Source organism: Thamnophis elegans, chromosome 8, assembly GCF_009769535.1.
Source record: "Thamnophis elegans isolate rThaEle1 chromosome 8, rThaEle1.pri, whole genome shotgun sequence".
In the NCBI taxonomy this organism is placed as follows: Eukaryota; Metazoa; Chordata; class Lepidosauria; order Squamata; family Colubridae; genus Thamnophis; species Thamnophis elegans.
In genome coordinates, this window is record NC_045548.1 from 12533009 (window position 1) to 12552049 (window position 19041).

Genomic DNA, 19041 nt, shown 5'->3' on the forward strand with positions numbered 1-19041 from the left:
ATTGTTCCAGCACTTCTAAGGTAAATGTGCTTTCTGATAATTGAAAATAATTGTGTTCAAAGATTTCTGAACCATAGTGAATAATTAATTTGTTTTCCTTTAATTATTTTGCATAATTAATACATTTCTCTGACATAAATCTGACACATTTGTCAGGTACTGCTCATAAATATTAATGTTGTGGCTGACTTCATATATCACCCTAAAACATAATGCACAGTAAATTTTTGATGATATGGGCCAGTTGAGAGGAAAGGCTGCCCACTAATGCTCAATTGTCACTTACTTTCATTTTTATGTAATTAGCAGACTTTACGTTATGTTGGTTTCTGAGATATGCATAATGATGTAATTTATATAGTTTATTCATTTATACAAATAATGCAAGATGAGAAAATAGCAATAGCAGTTATATACCACTTCATAGGGCTTTCAGCCCTCTCTAAGCGGTTTACAGAGTCAGCATATCGCCCCCACAGTCTGGGTCCTTATTTCACCCACCTCGGAAGGATGGAAGCCTGAGTCAACCTTGAGCCGGTGAGATTAGAACCGCTGAACTGCAGATAACAGTCAGCTGAAGTGGCCTGCAGTACTGCACCCTAACCACTGCGCCACCTCGGCTCTCTAAAGAAAAGTATGTCAGTTGTCCAGACTGATTTAAAAACAATGCATTCAGCCATCCGCAGCTTATATTTGTCCTGTTCCTCCTTCCACTGCTGGCGAGGTGCTCCAGCTGAGCCAGCTGCTCCCCCTTTGAAATGCCTGCACAACTCTACAAATACTCAAGGCCTTGCAAACTCCTTGTGAAGGAAGATGATGATGAAGGCCAGCTGTAGATAGGAGAGGTAGGCAGCAGTGGCAGATGTCAAGCACTCCGGAAATCAGGAGATTCAGGCAGTTCAACTGAGTATAAAGATTTATTGCAAGCTTAAGCTCTCAAAGAGAATCTGGCCAAGTGACCGTTAAAGAGAAATGTCCGGGACTTAAGAATTGAAAGGAATTCAAAGTGGGCTGGACTTAGATCTCTTGTGGGTATGAAAGGACGTGACTTATGATGTGTTTGACTCCTCCCTTGGGCTCAGCTTGGTCATTTTCCTATAGCAGGCTGTAGAGTGGGAAAAACAGAAGAGATAGGAAGAGATAGGTAAGGCAGTTGAATTGCACATTGCAGGTGTAAATATGGGTGACCTCCCAAGCGCCCAAATTTTGAGCATGTAATCTCGAGGGTGCTGCAACAGACATAACTTCAAGAAATAATTGTGATTATCATTACTTTAAAAACATGGTAATTTTGAGGGTCTCTGAACAGCTTGCTAAGTGAAGACTACCTGTAGTTATTTCTATTTGGCTTATGAATTATTGATTGCTGAGGTCCTGATAGACTCAAGTTGGGTTATTATTTTATAATAACAATGTTGAATTTATTTGATTAAATTTATATGGCTACCCATCTCACACAAGTTGAACGATCTCAGGGATGGTTTATTTGCATGGAGAACCCTTCCCTAAGGGTTTAAAATATATAAGCAAATACATTTCCTCCTGGTTCTTTTTGTTGTTGCAATAGTAGTGCGATGGTTTGGTTCGTTCTCCAGGGTAATTATGAATTGGAATTAGGCAAGTCATGCTTGGGTTGATATACTAAATCATACTGCTTTCGGTGGATCTTTCATGTCTGATTCGCATCTTACATTTGGCGATCAATCCAGATATGTTGCTGATATGAATATTAATAACACATCGATAATGAAAGGTTTAGCACTCATGAAAAAAGTATTCAAGTTATGTCTTAAATCTAAGTTCTGGTTTGTGCATTGATTTTTGTCTGCTAGTTTGTATACATACTCAGTATGTAATTGGGGCACAGTAGGAAAACAGTTGCTTTTGATATGCATATGTTCTCCCACAAGATTTCTTGAAGGCTATAAAAGATGTAGGGCAGTCCTTTACACTTTTCTTAAGAAAAGTCCTGAGTATGACTCTCCTTTTTTCCCCCCATAAAGGAATAGTCACTTGTTTTCTAAACTTTTAAATAAAATGATAGGTCTATATCATTGGTGCTTTATCCTTTACCACTGTAATATTTCTTAAATTATTACTAACAATAATTAGTATAATAACTAACTGTACATGAACATGATCTTCTATTTCCCCCCATGGACGTGGGTAGCTTTTTAGGAAAATTAACTTTTAAAAGTATGAGAAAGTGGTTATTCAACTTGTTCCATAGTTCCATACTTGTCTTGCATTCCCTTCCTCTTAGCTAAGGTGCTGGGATGGCCAAAACATTTCTCTAATATTATATATCATCAAGGATACTTGATTGTTAATGGTATACCAGTCCCTTTAATATGTAAATTAGTTGACAAATCTATCTGTGGTGCAAGAATTGAAAGTACTGATGAAAGAAATGTCCTTCTGGGTTCAGCTCCAAGTGGGGAAAAAGACACTGGAGACATGGAGGCTGCTTGGAAAGATGGTTTATTGTTGGACAGGGCCACATGGCTTGAGCCCTGAACAGAAAAGGTGATCACATGCTTCAGTGTTGGTGGAGAAGAAGAGAAGGGCTGAAGGAGGGGCTTGCTAGGCTTTTTATAACCTGTTTAGTCCCATCTCTCTGTTTCCTGTCCCTGTGTAAGAATTGTATTCTGATTGGTTGTCAGACTCCCATGGGGCCATGCAGGGGCTACTTTCTAGGCTGTGTTTTGAATCCAGGTATGGATGAGTTCTCAGATGCCATGTGGTCAGTTGAGTAAAGTTCCAACATTCCTTCCCCCTGCAGCTGCAGTGGAGAAGTCTTTATTATGTAAAAGGGACTAGCCTGGCCTTCTCAATGGCCCATTAACAGTGGGGATGGGCAGGAAGCTACAGGCAACTATTCTGTCTTTTAAAACATGTTTCTTTTCACATCCAGAGAAATATTCTGCCTTTTCAATATTTCCTAGGATATTTCATTTTTCTGGGAGAGGGCTGGATGATAACTTCCCACAGTACTGAAACTCACATAGTTTAAAGAACTTTAAAGTAGTCGATAAAGACAAAATCAATGATATTTGGAAGATTTTAAATGTTTTAATCTAGAATATAATTTTTATTTAACAGGGATAAGCACAAATATAAATTTCTGGCTTGTTTTGGATGTGTGCTACTTCTGCTTATTTTGTGAACTAATTTCCATCTAAAGAATATATATTCTGAATCTAATTCTGTGGAAAGAGAGAGACTGTGAATTCAAACAGAATCTTTTGACGTGCATTAGCCCTATAGGATGGCTCCACCACGCACTGATGAACTTGTCTGTATATTTGTGTTATAAACATTTAGTTTCAATATGCCATTATTAAAATTATTTCAGCATTTTGATTGCCTTTGGTAAGTTTTAAAATGTGTCCCTCCAATCGCCTGATTTTTGCTAGGTCATCGTTTGTGTAAATGCCGTTTATTGAATAAATCTATTGGTTCTGCATGACACACCAAATTACTAATGATTTTATTTAAATTGCAAAACTATTTTCTTGTTAGGTTTATTATTAAAAGCAACAATGTCACTATGGACTGCATTTGCATTAGAAAATGACAAATGGTGGCTTAGATAAATCAGGGACAAAGCACCAAATGAAACATGACATTCTGGATCAGCCTAAATTATATCTCCAGCCAACTTCTGATTGAGGAAAGGCGTTTGAATATGATCAAGAACATGCCTATGTTGTAAGAAAAGTTTCTCTTCGTGGGATTATAAATATGTCCCATTGCTGCAATTGTTGAGCAATTTTAAAAGTTGCTAAGTGGATGGAGTCCCAGGTAAAGGGCCTGGGTGATTCTGGGGTTGGGGAGACCCTGAGGGTGCTAGCGCAGGTCATCCGCTCAGGAGTTGAAAATCCTGCTGGAATCCAAGGAAGGTTTTCATCTCCTGAGTGGAGAAACATTTGTGGGCAGCCTTTATTGGGCCTCCCAATAGAGGTTCCCATGGTTTCCCCCAACTCTGAGGCACTCCAAACTTTTTATCTTATTGAGTTGCCTCTCTGCTCTTGGATTTCAGCTCCGTCTTGTCTCAGGGAGCTGGCTCAAAAGAGCTGCCTGCAGAAGCATTTCAGCTCCTACAAAAGGGCTCCCTGTGGAAGGATTCTACATCCTGCATGTTTGGATGCCATGGAGCCAGTGGTGGGTTTCAAAAATTGTTCAAACCTACTCTGTGGGTGTGGCCTCCTTTGTGGGAGTGGCTTGCCACCCATGTGACCGGATGGGAGTGGCTTGCCGCCCATGTGACCAGATATGAAGATGCCGAGGACACTTGTCAGAACCACCTTAAATTACCTCACACACAGCACTGGCATGCATAAGAATATGATGTAAACTTGTTTTTTAAAAGGCATCTTTGGTTTGCGTTAAAACAACTTCAACACACGCAATGTTCTGATTGCACCACAAACGCAGTAGTCATCCTTACCTTTCACAGAGGCACTGAGTTTTATAAATATGAGCATGATAGTGTAGAATAATCATATCCAAGGACCAGTGGTGGGTTTCAAAATTTTTTGGAACCTCTTCTGTAGGTGTGGCCTGCTTTCCGGGTCCACTGGTGGAACCTCTTCTAACCGGTTTGGTAGATTTGACGAACCAGTTCTACCGAATAGGTGTGAACTGGTAGGAACCCACCTCTGCATGGAGCTCAAATCCTTGGACAAGCAATTAAACTTGTAATTTACTTAAAGAAGTAAATTTATCACTCTACTTAAATCTGCTGTAAAGAAGACTGAAAGTCACTTCTTTATATCTTTTTTTTTTCTATTTTCCTCCCCCCCTTTTGTTGCACTTTTAGCTTTTTCTTTGATTTCTTTTTTCTTCCTTCCTAAAAAGAAACTCTATTGCTTTTTGTCAGCCTTCCAAGATGGCAAATGGCAAATGCAGCAAGATGAATTAATTCTATTTTATTGTAAGGCTACATTCATAGCATCTTGCAAGTCTAAAAGTATAAATCTCTTTTTTTAACACCTGGTAAGTTCGGGCAGATCTTTTCTCAGTCTCTTTCTCTGCCCATCATTCAAATTTGGGCCTGATCCCTTCTATCTGATTGTTCCCTAGGCAGCATCTCTTTCTCTTGCTTCTCAAGGTTGTATGTCATTACACTTTTATAGGAAGAATATAGCAAATACTGGGCACAATGGTGTCAATGGTTGAATAATATCAGACTTCACAGATAACCTTTAATGTGATGGATATCCAAGTGTTTGTGCTCCCAACTACTGATGCAAAAATAGAAAAGATGGATGGGTTATATGTTCAAGTTCAATCTATAATTCACAGAACATGCAAGCAGGATTTGCTGCAATTCGGATTGGAGACTGGCTTGCCGAAGTTGGAATATAGTAAGGAGAAAAACATACCATATTTTTGGGAGTATAAGACGCTCCGAAGTATAAGACACAACTAACTTTTGGGGAGGAAAACAAGAAAAAAATATCTGCCTCTGCCTCTCAGCAGTTTGCCTCCTTGCAGCAAACAGCTCGTTTCAGTTTCAGCACAACCTGATTAGCACAAGCAGCTGATTGTCGGTTGGATCGGCCTCCCGACCATCAGCTGTTTCAGGCTGCAGGGATTGCCATAGCTTATTGCTGCCTCTGAGCCCCCATTTTCAGCCCGCATCCCATTTTCAACCTCTACACGTCCATTTTTGGTCTACGTGTGTTCCATTTTTCATCCGTTTTGGGCGGCAGGGATCAGAATGGGCAGAAAATGTGGTGTGTAAAGGCCAAAAATGGGATGAGGAGGCCAAAAATGGGGCGCTCAGAGGCAGCAATAGGCAATGGCAATCCCTGCAGCCTGAAACAGCTGATGGTTGGGAGGCCGATCCAACCGACACTTGTGCTAATCAGGCTGTGCTGAAACTGAAACAATCTGTTTGCTGCAAGGAGGCAAATTTCTGGGAGACATGCCAAAGGGTGTGGGGCGGCGATTGGGCAAAGCTACATCTGGTGTATAAGACACACCCAAAATTTCACCCTCTTTTAAGTGGGGAAAATGCATCTTATACTCCAAAAATACGGTAGTTGGATGAGCTAGGAAATAGAAAAAAAACAGCAGAGCAACTTATAAATAGTTTCTTCATCACTAAAACATCCTTTAAAAAATTAAATGCTTATATACCTGGACATCACCAGACAGATAATTAAATTGATCATATTATTGGTGACAGCTACTTTGATGCAATGGTTTCAAAGACTCTACAACCAAGAATGCAAATTGTGTTACACACAAGGGTTCTGCATTTTTTTGGTAGGAAGAGTACAAATTGCAAGGTTAAAAAATGTTTTTAATGGTGTACAAGGACACGTGTGCAGCTAGAGTATTAACAAAATACAGTAGTTTTTAACAGCATATGTGTGTACCGGCATGTATGTAGCTGGAATATTTAAAAAAAAAATGTACAAAGGCATCTTGTACATACCAGCATATCTCTCTGCCAATATTTAAGGTCAGCTTGCTCAAGAGATTCATAAAAATGATTTAGGAGTTCAGAGAGCCAAATACATCATAACACTTTTCATACACATTCATTATGGTTTGCATCTCTGTCTGAACATTTTGTATTCTAGAAACAGTTTCTGTTAACAGAGATGGTTGACAAATTATTTTTTGCTATTGCAATTAACCAGCATGTGACCCAAGTCACGAAGCATGACAAGATAGCTTTCTTCTTCCTGCTTTTGATTTTTTTTAAAAAAATGTTATTATCCATTTAGCTGATATTGTAATGAAGCTGAATATATTTATTTTGTCTCATGGAAACAGAAACTAAATGGAATCAATCTCTCTCTCCCTCTCTCCCTCCCTCTCTCTCTCTCTCTCTCTCTCACACACACACACACACACACACACACACACCCCTGTTAGTTTTTATTTGGAGATAACTGAGGCTGATTCTCATTTGTTTGGATCCTAGAGTCTTTTAGGATAATCTGAATTACTCTATGCATACATGTAAGTAAAATCTTTATTACGGTCAAAGACCAGCAATACACAATACACATTAATTTTTACACTATATTAAAAATACTAACATTAAAATATAATTAAAAAGTATTGACATTGAAAGTGGATAATAACATAATGGTCCAAAGATTGTTAAAGGTATGTCCAGATAATTGGTACAAGATGGTACTATACTTCCGTAGCCCATTTTTTTCTTATGGACATTGCAGCAGCACAGAACTTTGCCACTGCATACGTGGTAACCGGGTTAGTGTCCTGGAGGAGAAAGCCTAGATAAAAATGGTCTGCCCTCCCTGGCAATCTCTCTAATAAGGGGAGAATATGTGCAGACCTACAAGCTCTGTATAGCTCGCAGTGTAATAGAACATGTGAATTATCTTCCACTTCTCCTTTACCACATATACAAACCTGTTCTGCTATAGGTGTTCTCTTATACCTGCCCTGGAGGAGTGCTGAAGGAAGAATGTTAAATCTGGCTCTGAAGAAAGCTATTCTTTGTTTTGGGGAGATCAGGTCATTTAGATATCTTGCTGATTCCCGCACAATGCCTATGCATACATGTCATTTAATGATGATGAAGGCAAGGGGGAATACCTTAGCCAGCTTGTGCAAATGAAAGCAGCAGCATGTATCATGCTTAGACTAGCTATCCATTTAACAGCAATATTCCTGTTTGCTGCTGACACTTGCCTTTATTGCTTCCTTTGATGCCCAGAGTAATTACTTTTCTCATCCATCATTGACCTTAGCCAAGGCTGATAAATCAAACAAATGAATAATCTCAGTGGCAACCCATCCTAGGCTATTCAAGGACAAGATATGATGCTCCTTGTTCATGGTTCTCACATGTTTCTCTCACTTTGATTCAGCTCACACATCGGTCTAAGCCATAACATGCATTTGGTTGGTCACTGGCTGGAGAATTCTGGGAGTTGAAGTCCAGACATCTTCAAGTTGACAAGCTTGAGAAACACTGGACTATGTTCTTGCCACTATAAGTGTGGTTGTGTTTTTCTTCCCTGAAGGTGCATAAGACTGGCTGCTTATTTCCATTACCCATTGCTTGTCTTTTGACCAAGAGCTGACTTTTTAAGATGCTTTGTTCTGATACCGACCAGCTTGTAAGACGTTCTCTCTCTAGAAGAAATTAAGACAATGTTTATTGAAAGCTCATGAGGTTAAGTGGGTAGAAGAAATAAGCTGTTAACATTATCAGGTCTTAGTGAGAGATGGTCTAGTTGGAAGGCTTGGATATATATATTCATATGTTTCATATGAATATGGAGGATGTGGAAGGTTGAAAATGTGGGTTGGAGCAGGAGTACTTTTGACAGGTAGAAGAAGCTTCAGGCTGGATCAGCCTAAACCAACTTCTACTCAAGGCAAGGAAAACAAAGGACTGGTTGAATGATGATCCAGTGCTTGTATGGTGGAGGGATATGAGATACGGTTCATGAGGGAGGTGTTCTGACCGAGGCTTCCCAAGAGCATGAAAGAAACTTCTCGTCCCAGCAAAAATCCCTTTTATTAATTCTGCTCATTCACAGCCGGCAAAGTCTTTCAAAGGAGGATTTACGGTCACAGACCTTATCTGGATGGGAGAGCTGACAGGCCGATATCTGCAGAACTTGGCAAGGAGTCATGAACCAATTAGCAAACTAATTGTCTCCTGCAAGCTCCACTCCCCTTTTGCTGCTGTTTTATTTCCTCTGGGAGGAGCCATTCATCATCTGGCTTTACTCCCAAGTCGACCTCTGTTCTTTAGATGTTCCCTTCATCCGGCAACTCTGTGCATGTGCACACTGGGAACAGGCTCCAGCTATTCGTCTGCCTCACTGATGTCTGACTCTGAAGGCAGCTGATAGCCGAGGTGGCGCAGTGGTTAGAGTGCAGTACTGCAGGCTACTTCAGCTGACTGCTAGTTTGGCAGTTCGGCTGTTCAAATCTCACCGGCTCAGGGTTGACTCAGCCTTCCATCCTTCCGAGGTGGGTAAAATGAGGACCCGGATTGTTGGGGGCAATATGCTGACTCTGTGAACTGCTTAGAGAGGGCTGAAAGCCCTATGAAGCAGTATATAAGTCTAACTGCTATTGCTATTGCTGGTATACGGCTCTGGCCCCCTCTCTGCCTCCGACACAGAGCCCTTAACAGAGCCTTCCCCAGACCCCAGGACTGGCCCATGTTCCTCCCTAACCTCCTCACTGTCTGAATCTGCTGCCAGCTCTGCTGGCCGCTGTTGGGCCACAACAGGAGGGAAGGAAACAATTTGAAACCAGTAGGCAAAGGAAGATATAACATTAGACACTGAGTTAGCTAATCCAGCAAAAAGATCATTGGCAACACAAGTGTCCCCGCACCCAATAGTCTGTTCTCTACATTAGCAATAATATATGATTGGATGCTTTGTCCACAGGCTGAGTTAGTTAATGTCAGGACCATTTCCAGCAAGACTCTGCTCTTCCATTATTTGTTACTAGGTAATAAGTGGACTTTGTGTTCATAACTGAGACCTTGTTGGCACAGATGGGGTTTCAAGCCTATCTGAGATTTGCCTTCCTTGGCAACGACATCACTGAGGGAAAACAGTGATCCTGTATGAGAGACCTTAGCTATTAGATGTCTGCTTCAGGGGTTGTTACCATCAGCTAGCCAGTGTCGACTGTTGACCACCCAGGGGAGGGCCTTTTCTGTGGCTGCTCCGTCCCTCTGGAACGATCTCCCCGTGGAGATTCGGACCCTCACCACCCTCCAGGCTTTCCGCAAAGCTGCTAAGACCTGGCTGTTCCGGCAGGCCTGGGGCTGATGAGTTCCCGGCCCCACTTGAATTGCTGCATCTGTTGAGTAGTTTTAAACTGTCTCTGTATTTTGTTTTTTTGTCTTGTTTGTTTTTGTATGGCCCCTTCCCCATATGTTTGTTCGCCGCCCTGAGTCCCCCCGGGAATAGGGCGGCATACAAGTTCAATAAATTGAAATTGAAATTGTTAGATGCAAATGTTAATTTTTGCACTTGGATCTAGACATAACCTATGGTTTTGTTGGTGTGCCTTCTAGCAGTTTCTGTACTTAAACTAGATGTTATAGTAGGACTGGTATTCGATTTGGTTCAGTTGTCAGTGCTGGTGGATTTCAATTGCCCATGATTTTTCTTAATGGAGTATAGAGCTTTTGATTTCAAGATGGAGGATAGTGTAATTAGTGCTTTGCCATAAATTAGATCTCTTCCTGGGCAGCCTGCAGCTAGTTGCCACTACTGATCTAAAAGATGAGGGACCAATTAAAATGGTGTGACCCAGATAATCTTACGTGTTGTCTCTGTTTTCAGATGGGGCTTGAGGCTTTCCAAGCAAAAATGGTGGCTGGTTTGTCGTGACTCTTGATTAGCTTTGGAATGAATAGGAATCCCTTTGTGGCTTGTTTCTAACTGCAGATCCCAGGAGGCTTTCACCGAGAAACTCCAGGAGTTGAAGTAGAAGAGGAACTGCCTACAGCAGTGATAGTAAAAGATTGGGAAAAGCTTACACTGTGACAATGTGGGCAGCACTGCATGAACACTTCTTTGCCCTTAACTATGTTTCCAGAGTGTCATCCGCTAGCTTTCATCCTACTGCGCAGCAAAAGTGGACAGGTTTCTCAGTAGCATGACTGCTGGCTTCTGCAGGCTGGGCCCTTGACCTACTTAGCTCGTTAAACAGCTTTTTTCCTGAGCATTTGGGGCCTGAAAAATCAGGAGAGCTGAAAAGGATAGGTCTGTTTTATATGATTTTTAGTATGCTTTAATTATGGGGTATTTGGTTGAAATGGGTGAGATACAGGGGTGAGTTTCTCGCCCCATTCCAAGCGGTTCGGTTGGAACGGGACCGGCGGCGTCCTCGTGCACGCATGCAGCGCACGCATGCGTACTAGCGTCTGTGCGATGCTCCAGCTGCTCCTGGAGGATCGCGCAGGCGCTGTATGCGTCCTGCGCATGCGTGGAAGCGCAGAACTCGTCAAAACTGGGTAAGGAACGCGGGCGGGTGGGTGGGCCCTTCACCGTTCCCGGAAGTTACTTACGTCCGGGTTCGCCGACCAACCGGTTTGCGGGGACCGCCGCGAACCGGTTGAAACCCACCCCTGGTGAGATATAAAGAAGTCAATTAGAGTTATCTGTGCAGTGACAGAGTCTTCTTCCATTTGCTGCGTGGACTAAAGAATGAAAACTCCCAAAAAAGTAAGGTTTGCTTTTGTAGCCTTGGATACTTTTTTCTAGAGTTCTCCCTTTCAGGGGGCCTTAAGCAATGGTGACTGCTTTTACCTCTCTTGCAAACCTCCGTGAGTTTGGACCATTGCAAGGTTATTATGATAATTGGAAAAAAAATTATATTAACTTGGAATAAGAACCATTGAGTTTAGTGGAATTTATTGTAGAGCATCATGTCCATCAAAAAATCTGTTTTTCTAAGCTTTTTTTAAAAAAACTTTTTGTAAATCTGCACATTTTTGTAAACAATTGCTTGCTTGCTTTCCATTCCCATCCTCAGTTATTTTTCCAGTATCTCATCTTCAGCTTGTTTTGATTACCCCTTCTTCTTCCTTCCAAGGGATACCATCCTTACCATCCTTACCATCATTTTCATCTTGTTTTCTCCTTGTTTTTTATATGATTTATGCTAGAAAGAGACAAAGAATGATTTGTCTCTATATATGTAATGCAAGATCTGTATTTACAAAAATGATCCTTTATTTTACAAGCCTGTAATTTTAGTCACTCATTAATTAATGTTTTGTTCTGGCTTGTCCTTCTTGGAAGTATCCATTCATTCATTCATTCATCATATTTATATGGCTGCCCATTGTGACTCCATGTGTTGTGCAATAAAACTATTTCAGAAAAGAGTAGAATGCAATTTTTGCTAGTGAGCATCACCCACTGCCCAGAGGCTACCACACGAGGACAAATCATGAACTAGAAAAATTGTTGGAGGTGGGATAAACTTCTAATGTAATTTACCGGATTCCTTGCAGGGGTTGCCCCTGTAACTATGTAGGACAGATGGGGAGGAAGCTAATCACCAGATTGTGAGAACATGAGTAAGTGGTTAGACCAGCAGACCTGAACTCATTGGTAGCCTCACACTGCAATGAACAAGGACATGCATTCAATTTCGCAGCTACTATGATTGTTGGCAGAGCAGGGACAAAAATAGCTAGACAAATGATGGAAGCCTGGAAAATGGGCCCCTTGTCAGTAAATAGGAGTGCTGATTTACCACCAGCCAAATCAGGTATTTAGAAGCTGAGGGTGTGATGGCACAAAGAAGCAAAAATTCTCAGCCATTAACATCCCAATTAACAACTAAAAGCTACACCCAACTGGAAACCATATAAATTTAGCACATAGAACAGCCCAGTTTACGTATTTGGGAGAGAGAGAAAAGTTCCCTGATGATGGACTCCACACGATCCTGAAAGCTTGGAAGAATAAACTTTTCATCCAGATGACTGACTCAGATTGGATCCTGCAACGTAATTCTGGGACATATATATTTATTTCATTTGCAAAAAGGCTAAAAACTATTAAAATGTACAAAACAATATTAAATTGAAAATATTAAGAGTATAAGAGGCATAAAGCTGAAAACCAAAAATAAAAAGAATTTGGGGAAGAGCAAGGTGGTACATTAGCAATAGCAATAGTTAGACTTATATACTGCTTCATAGGGCTTTCAGCCCTCTCTAAGCAGTTTACAGAGTCAGCATATTGCCCCCAACAACAATCCGGGTCCTCATTTTACCCACCTCGGAAGGATGGAAGGCTGAGTCAACCTTGAGCCTGGTGGGATTTGAACAGCCGAACTGCTGAACTGCAGTCAGCTGAAGTAGCCTGCAGTGCTGCATTTAACCACTGCGCCACCTCGGCTCTTGAATGATTAGAATTATTTAAGTATTTCACAAGATTTGGCAAGTGAGTATATGTACAAATATGTACATATTTGCATGTACATATGAAAAAGTGTCTCACATGCTTATTGGAGGAAAGATCTCTAAGCTTGTTTTAATTTTTTGGAGAGTACATCAAATTCAAAATAAACTTTGAATGTGAACTCTTGTTTTCTTAAGTTCTGTTTCCAGGTCCAACCTATAAATACTTTAGGAATGCTTATACAGTTTTTATTATTTACTGCTTACTGTTTTTGTTTAGATTAATCTATTTTAGAAGAGCATGATAAAATGGAGAGGAGGATTATATTTTAATTTAAAACTGAAAAAGACTAAATGAAAAATGGGGCCAGTATTTTAAAGCTGGGATGTGTCCTTTTAAATATCAGATTAAAAAACTTAACTTGGAAAAGAACTTTTACATTTATGCTGCCACACACAATGTACTTAATGGATTTTCAGGACCACCCAATTGCAAAATTTTGGGCTGTGTGCATAATCAGAGACCGATGATCTCTGGAGAGCCAGAGATGGAGGATATTCCTCCATCCTGGTCCTCCTTGACCTCTCAGCGGCTTTCGATACCATCGACCATGGTATCCTTCTGCGACGACTGCGGGAGGTGGGAGTGGGAGGCACCGTGTTGCGGTGGTTCTCCTCCTACCTCTCGGACAGGTCGCAGTCGGTGTTAGTGGGGGGGCAGAGATCGTCTCCTAGGCCCCTAACATATGGGGTGCCTCAGGGCTCGGTCTTATCCCCCCTACTATTCAACATCTACATGAAACCGCTGGGAGAGATCATCCGCAGGCACGGGATCAGATACCATCAATATGCGGACGATACCCAGTTGTATCTGTCCGCCCCGTGCCAACTCAATGAAGCGGCAGACGTGATGAACCGAGGCCTTGAGGCCGTTATGGACTGGATGAGGGTTAACAAGCTTGTGCTCAACCCAGAAAAGACCGAGTGGCTGTTGTGTTTCCCTCCCAAAGATTCGACCAATATTCCATCACTCAGGCTGGGGGGTCAAATTTTATACCCCTCAGAGAGGGTTCGCAACTTGGGAGTCCTCCTGGATCCACAGCTATCGTTTGACCACCACCTGACGGCTGTGACCAGGGGGGCATTCGCCCAGGTTCGCCTGGTGCGCCAGTTGCGACCCTACCTGAATCGGGAGGCACTCACAACAGTCACTCGGGCCCTTGTGACCTCTAGGCTGGAATACTGCAATGTGCTCTACATGGGGCTGCCCTTGAAGAGCATCCGGCGACTTCAGCTAGTACAGAACGCGGCCGCACGAGTGATTGTGGGTGCACCTCGGTTCACCCACATAACACCTATCCTCCGCGAGCTGCGCTGGCTACCTGTCGATCTCCGGATGCGCTTCAAGGTGCTATTAGTCACTCATAAAGCCCTGCATGGTAGTGGATCTGGATACTTGAGAGACCGCCTCCTGCCAATTACCTCCCTGCGACCAATTAGATCTCACAGATTGGGCCTCCTCCGTATTCCATCGGCCAGCCAGTGCCGGCTAGCAACTACAAGGAGGAGGGCCTTCTCAGTAGTAGCCCCGACCCTTTGGAACGAACTCCCCGTGGAGATTCGTACCCTCACCACCGTCCAGGCCTTCCGCACAGCCCTTAAGAACTGGCTAGCCCGTCAGGCCTGGGGACAAGGATAGTTGCCCCTCCCGAATGATGAATGTATGTTGCTTATTACTTTTATTATATGTGTCTATGTCACTGTTTGTACTTCCCCTCCCTGATTTTATGTGAGCCGCCCTGAGTCCCCTCAGGGAAAAGGGCGGCCTACAAATGTTAATAAACATTACAAACAACATTAACAAACATCAGTAAAATTAAACTTCACAACTTGTTTCCCATTTCAGAAATAAAGAACCTAAGAACTATAAATAAAGCACTATCAGTTTTATAATACATATGTACGTACGTACGTAGGTACTGTGTTTTCCAGAAAATAAGACAGGGTCTTATTTTCTTTTGACCCCCAAACTAAGTGCTTGGCCTTATTTTCGGGGAGCTCTTATTATTTTTGAGGTGCGGGAGGCGGTGAGTATGGTCACCTCATGGCTGCTGTTGTACTGCAATATTTTTGAGGAGGGCTTGTTTTCAGGGGAGGGCTTATTTTAGCGCATGCGCTCAAAAGCCCTTTTGGACTTATTATCCAGGGAGGTGTTATTTTCAGGGAAACAGGGTACATACATGCATACATGAAGCTGGACAACATAACTAAGCTTCAACTTCAAAGGCCTAATTTAAAAGAAAAGTATTGACAGCTTTTCTGAAAAATAGGAGCGAAAGGACCAAGTGGATATCTGGAGCAACATGGCCAATACAGGTAGTCTTCAACCTACGACCAAAATTGAGCCCAAAATTTATGTTGTTAAGTGAGACATTTGTTTTGCCCCATTTTACAACATTACTTGCTACAGTTATTAAGTGAGTCACTTCAGTTGATAAATTAATAACCCGGTTGTTAAGTGAATCTGTCTTCCTCATTGACTTTGTGAGAAGGTCACAAAAGGTGATCACATGACCTTGGGCATAGCAAAGGTCATAAATATGAGCCGATTGCTAAGCATCTGAATTTTTATCACATGATCATGGGGATGCTGCAAAGGTCGTAACTGTGAAAAACGGTGTTATTCTACAGTCTGGAGTTCTACCTAGTAATTTTCAGTTGATGCATTCTGTTCTGTTTGTGTAGTCCTCAAAAGAAGCTCCATGCAGAGGGTGTTGTAACAATTCTGTCTCAAGAGAAAAGGCCTGGTCTAAGTTGGGATATAATTGTGCACCAGCTACAACTGTGCAAAAGTCCCCTATTGTAACCCCCCCCCCCCCCAAATATTTGCTGTTCATATAGGAAGTTTCAATCCAGGAGAATCCTCAAGTCATGGACCAGTCTTTCAAGGAGAGCCCAATTGTTGTGACTTGCCAATGGCCCGCAGAGCTGGCAGCAGATTCGGACAGTGAGGAGGTTGGGGAGGAACATGGGCCAGTCCTGGAGTCTTGGAAAGGCTCTGATGAGGGCTCTGTGTTGGGGGCAGAGAGAGAGCCATATGCCAGTTATCAGCTGCCTTCAGAATCAGACATCAGTGAGGAAGACGAACAGCTGGAGCTTGTTCCCAGTATGTGCATGTACAGAGTTGCCAGATGAAAAGAACAGCTAAAGAATAGGGGTCGACTTGGGAGTAAGGCCACAGGTGGACAATGAATGGCCCCTCCCGAGGAAATAAAAGAGGAGTGGAAGTGGAGTTTGCAGGAGACAAATAGTTTGCTTACTTGGTTTGAGACTCTCTGAGACTCCTTGCCAAGTTTTGCAGATATCAGCCTGTCAGCTCTCCAAGCTAGATAAGGTCTGTGATTGTAAATCCTCCCTTGAAAGACTTTACTGGATGTGAATGAGCAGAACTCATAATAAATTAATAAAATGGGTTTTTGTTGGGACAAGGAGTTTGCTTCATGCTCTGGGGAAGGCTAGGTCAGAACACCAATGGCCATCTGTCACTAATACTAGAATCTTTTTATGAACAAACAACTCTCAGCTGTTTTCTCCCCATCCAGTCCCTATGAGCCTCCAGACATGATGGCGAATGTTTTTCTGCTTGGGTGCCAAAAGGGTGCACGCATGTGTGATGGTGTGCATATATGATAGCATATGTGTGCCCACACCCATAATGCAAAGCGCTCCCCCCGGCGCATGCACGCACAACCCCACCATGCTCCCCCCCACCATGCATGCACGCAGGCCTTATTGAAGCCTCCGGACTTCCGGTAGGCAAGTTGGGCTGTTTTTCACTCTCCCCAGGCTTCAGGAAAGCCCAACGGTAGGCCCATTGGGCCTGTTTTGTGTCATCTGCAGGCTCTGGAGGCTTTCCTGAAGCTTAGGGAGGGCGAAAATGGCCTCCCCTCGCCCTCCAGAAGGTCGAAAATCAGCTGGCCAGCACACACATGCTCCCTGGAGCTGACATAGGGCAAAGCCTTGTGTGCCCTCAGAGATGGCACCGGGTGCCATCATGGCTGTAGACATTGACTCTAGGTTTCAACCATGTCTCCAGCTTGTTCTGGGATTGTGATATACAACTAAATATCATCAGGATATTGATAATAGCTCATCCCTACCATCAGATCAATTCTCAAAGCAATTTCATGTAGCTATTAATAATTCCACGATGTCCGAATAGCACAGTTCTTTTAAAAAAGCATGAATAGAATAGATGGAGGAAATTAAACCGGTTTCTATCATATGGAATTAAAGTCGTAGGCATGGATATTCACTGGAAGAGACAACAACAGGTGAGTCAGGTCCTCAGGTAAATATTTCTACTTGCAGTATGTACAGTAAGATGTACAGGCAGATCACTTTAGCATTTATGTGATAATTTCATTTACATATATGGGGACATTGAAGTTCACGATAGACAGCACTGGTCTTGAGGATTTTATTTAAGAATCAGTGTTCTATTGAGAAGGAACCCTGAGAGGTTTTTTTCCCCAGTTCAAAGCTTTAAAGGGGAGGAAAAACTTCATATTTAGTTAGTGGGCCTCAGTATTGGGAACTACTGAGCTATGCTATGTTTGGTAAAGCAGCATAGTGCTGTAGGGACCTAATTTATAGTTTGTTTAGAAAAAAGAAAAAGTGCAAAATGAGTTCTTGAAGTCATGAAAAGGCTCTCTCAATTAAATCAAGAATGTTTTATTATTCTGTCAACACTCTTAGAAAATGTTTGGAGTTGAAGAGATCTGCTTTTACATAAATACAATCTTTAAGAAAAAAAAATGTATGAAGTAATAGGAATTAAAACCAGAGACTTTTTTTTTTTAAGCCATCTCTAGATAAAATATTTAGTGATTTAATGTCGGGGTGATGCCCGAGAAATTCGTTTTATTCAAATGAAATTAAACCTCTTTTTCCATCTTTTCCTCAATAAATGTCTCTCTTCTTTCCTGCTACTCGTGATTCTTTCTGCTTATCACATTTCATATAGACTTCGTCTATACATTGTTTTATTAAACCCCTTCTAGTAAATTTGATTGTTCTTTCATTTTTAATTTCTTTGGAGGAAAACAAAAGATTATTTGATTGAATTTTGTTTGAAGTCTACTGTTTACTCCAGTTCTAATAGATGATTTGAAGTATTTAAAAATTAACTGTTCTCCTTAACAACAAAGAGGACATTTTTTTCCATTAATAGGCAAGATTGCAAAGGAAATATGTTAGTACACACATTCATTGAGCCAGGCCTCTGAGAAAGGATCGTGGCGTTAATGGAATATATATGCACTTTTTGAATTGAGTGCATGTTTTTAATAAATCTTTAAAGTGTATATGTTTTATCTATGATAAATAAATTTTGGTAAAATATTGCCTTAATTGGAGATTTTAATATGTGGCCAATTTTGAGAGATTATTTTATTATTATTTTCAATAATACTTCAATCAGCTGTTACACTTGACTCAGTCACACTATAAGCAAAATATTAATGGAATGTTACCTTAGGGGAAAAAAGGAGATCTTGAAATGTTGCAATCTGAACAAATTCAGTTTGAAGGCCTTGTCTTTGTTGAAGCAGAATGCTAGGAACTCTTAATACCATTAATTTAAAAATGCCCCTTTCTTTCCTTTGACAACACTAAGTCAGTGAGCTTTGGTGAATTGAGGAATCTCAATTTGTGTGCATCCTTTTGTGTGCATGAACCGTTCATCCCGTTTGACGTGAATGAAGAATGCCAACAAATATGCAATGGGCCCAGCAATTTGCGGAACCAATTTACATTGTGTTTGCAGAAGGTGTTTTTTCTGTTTTCATTTTCATTCATTTCACCATCTTTTCCTTCCTATTAATTGGAAGTCGGGATGGTGGTGATGCAAGAATAAAACCATTCAAACTTTTGTTCTCTGCCTTGGAGAGTTCCCAGAGGGCTTTCAGGTGGGAAAATGAGGAGCCAAGAGAATGAGTAACCTCTGTGTCTTTATTTTCTTCTGCTTTGAATTGTTTCTTGGAGATGCCCAAAGCTTTTGTCCACTTGACTGGCTTTTGGGACGTTCCTCCTCGGCTGTTGGATTTCCCACTGGGCTCAGTCTCAAGCAGAGAGGCCCTAAGACTGTA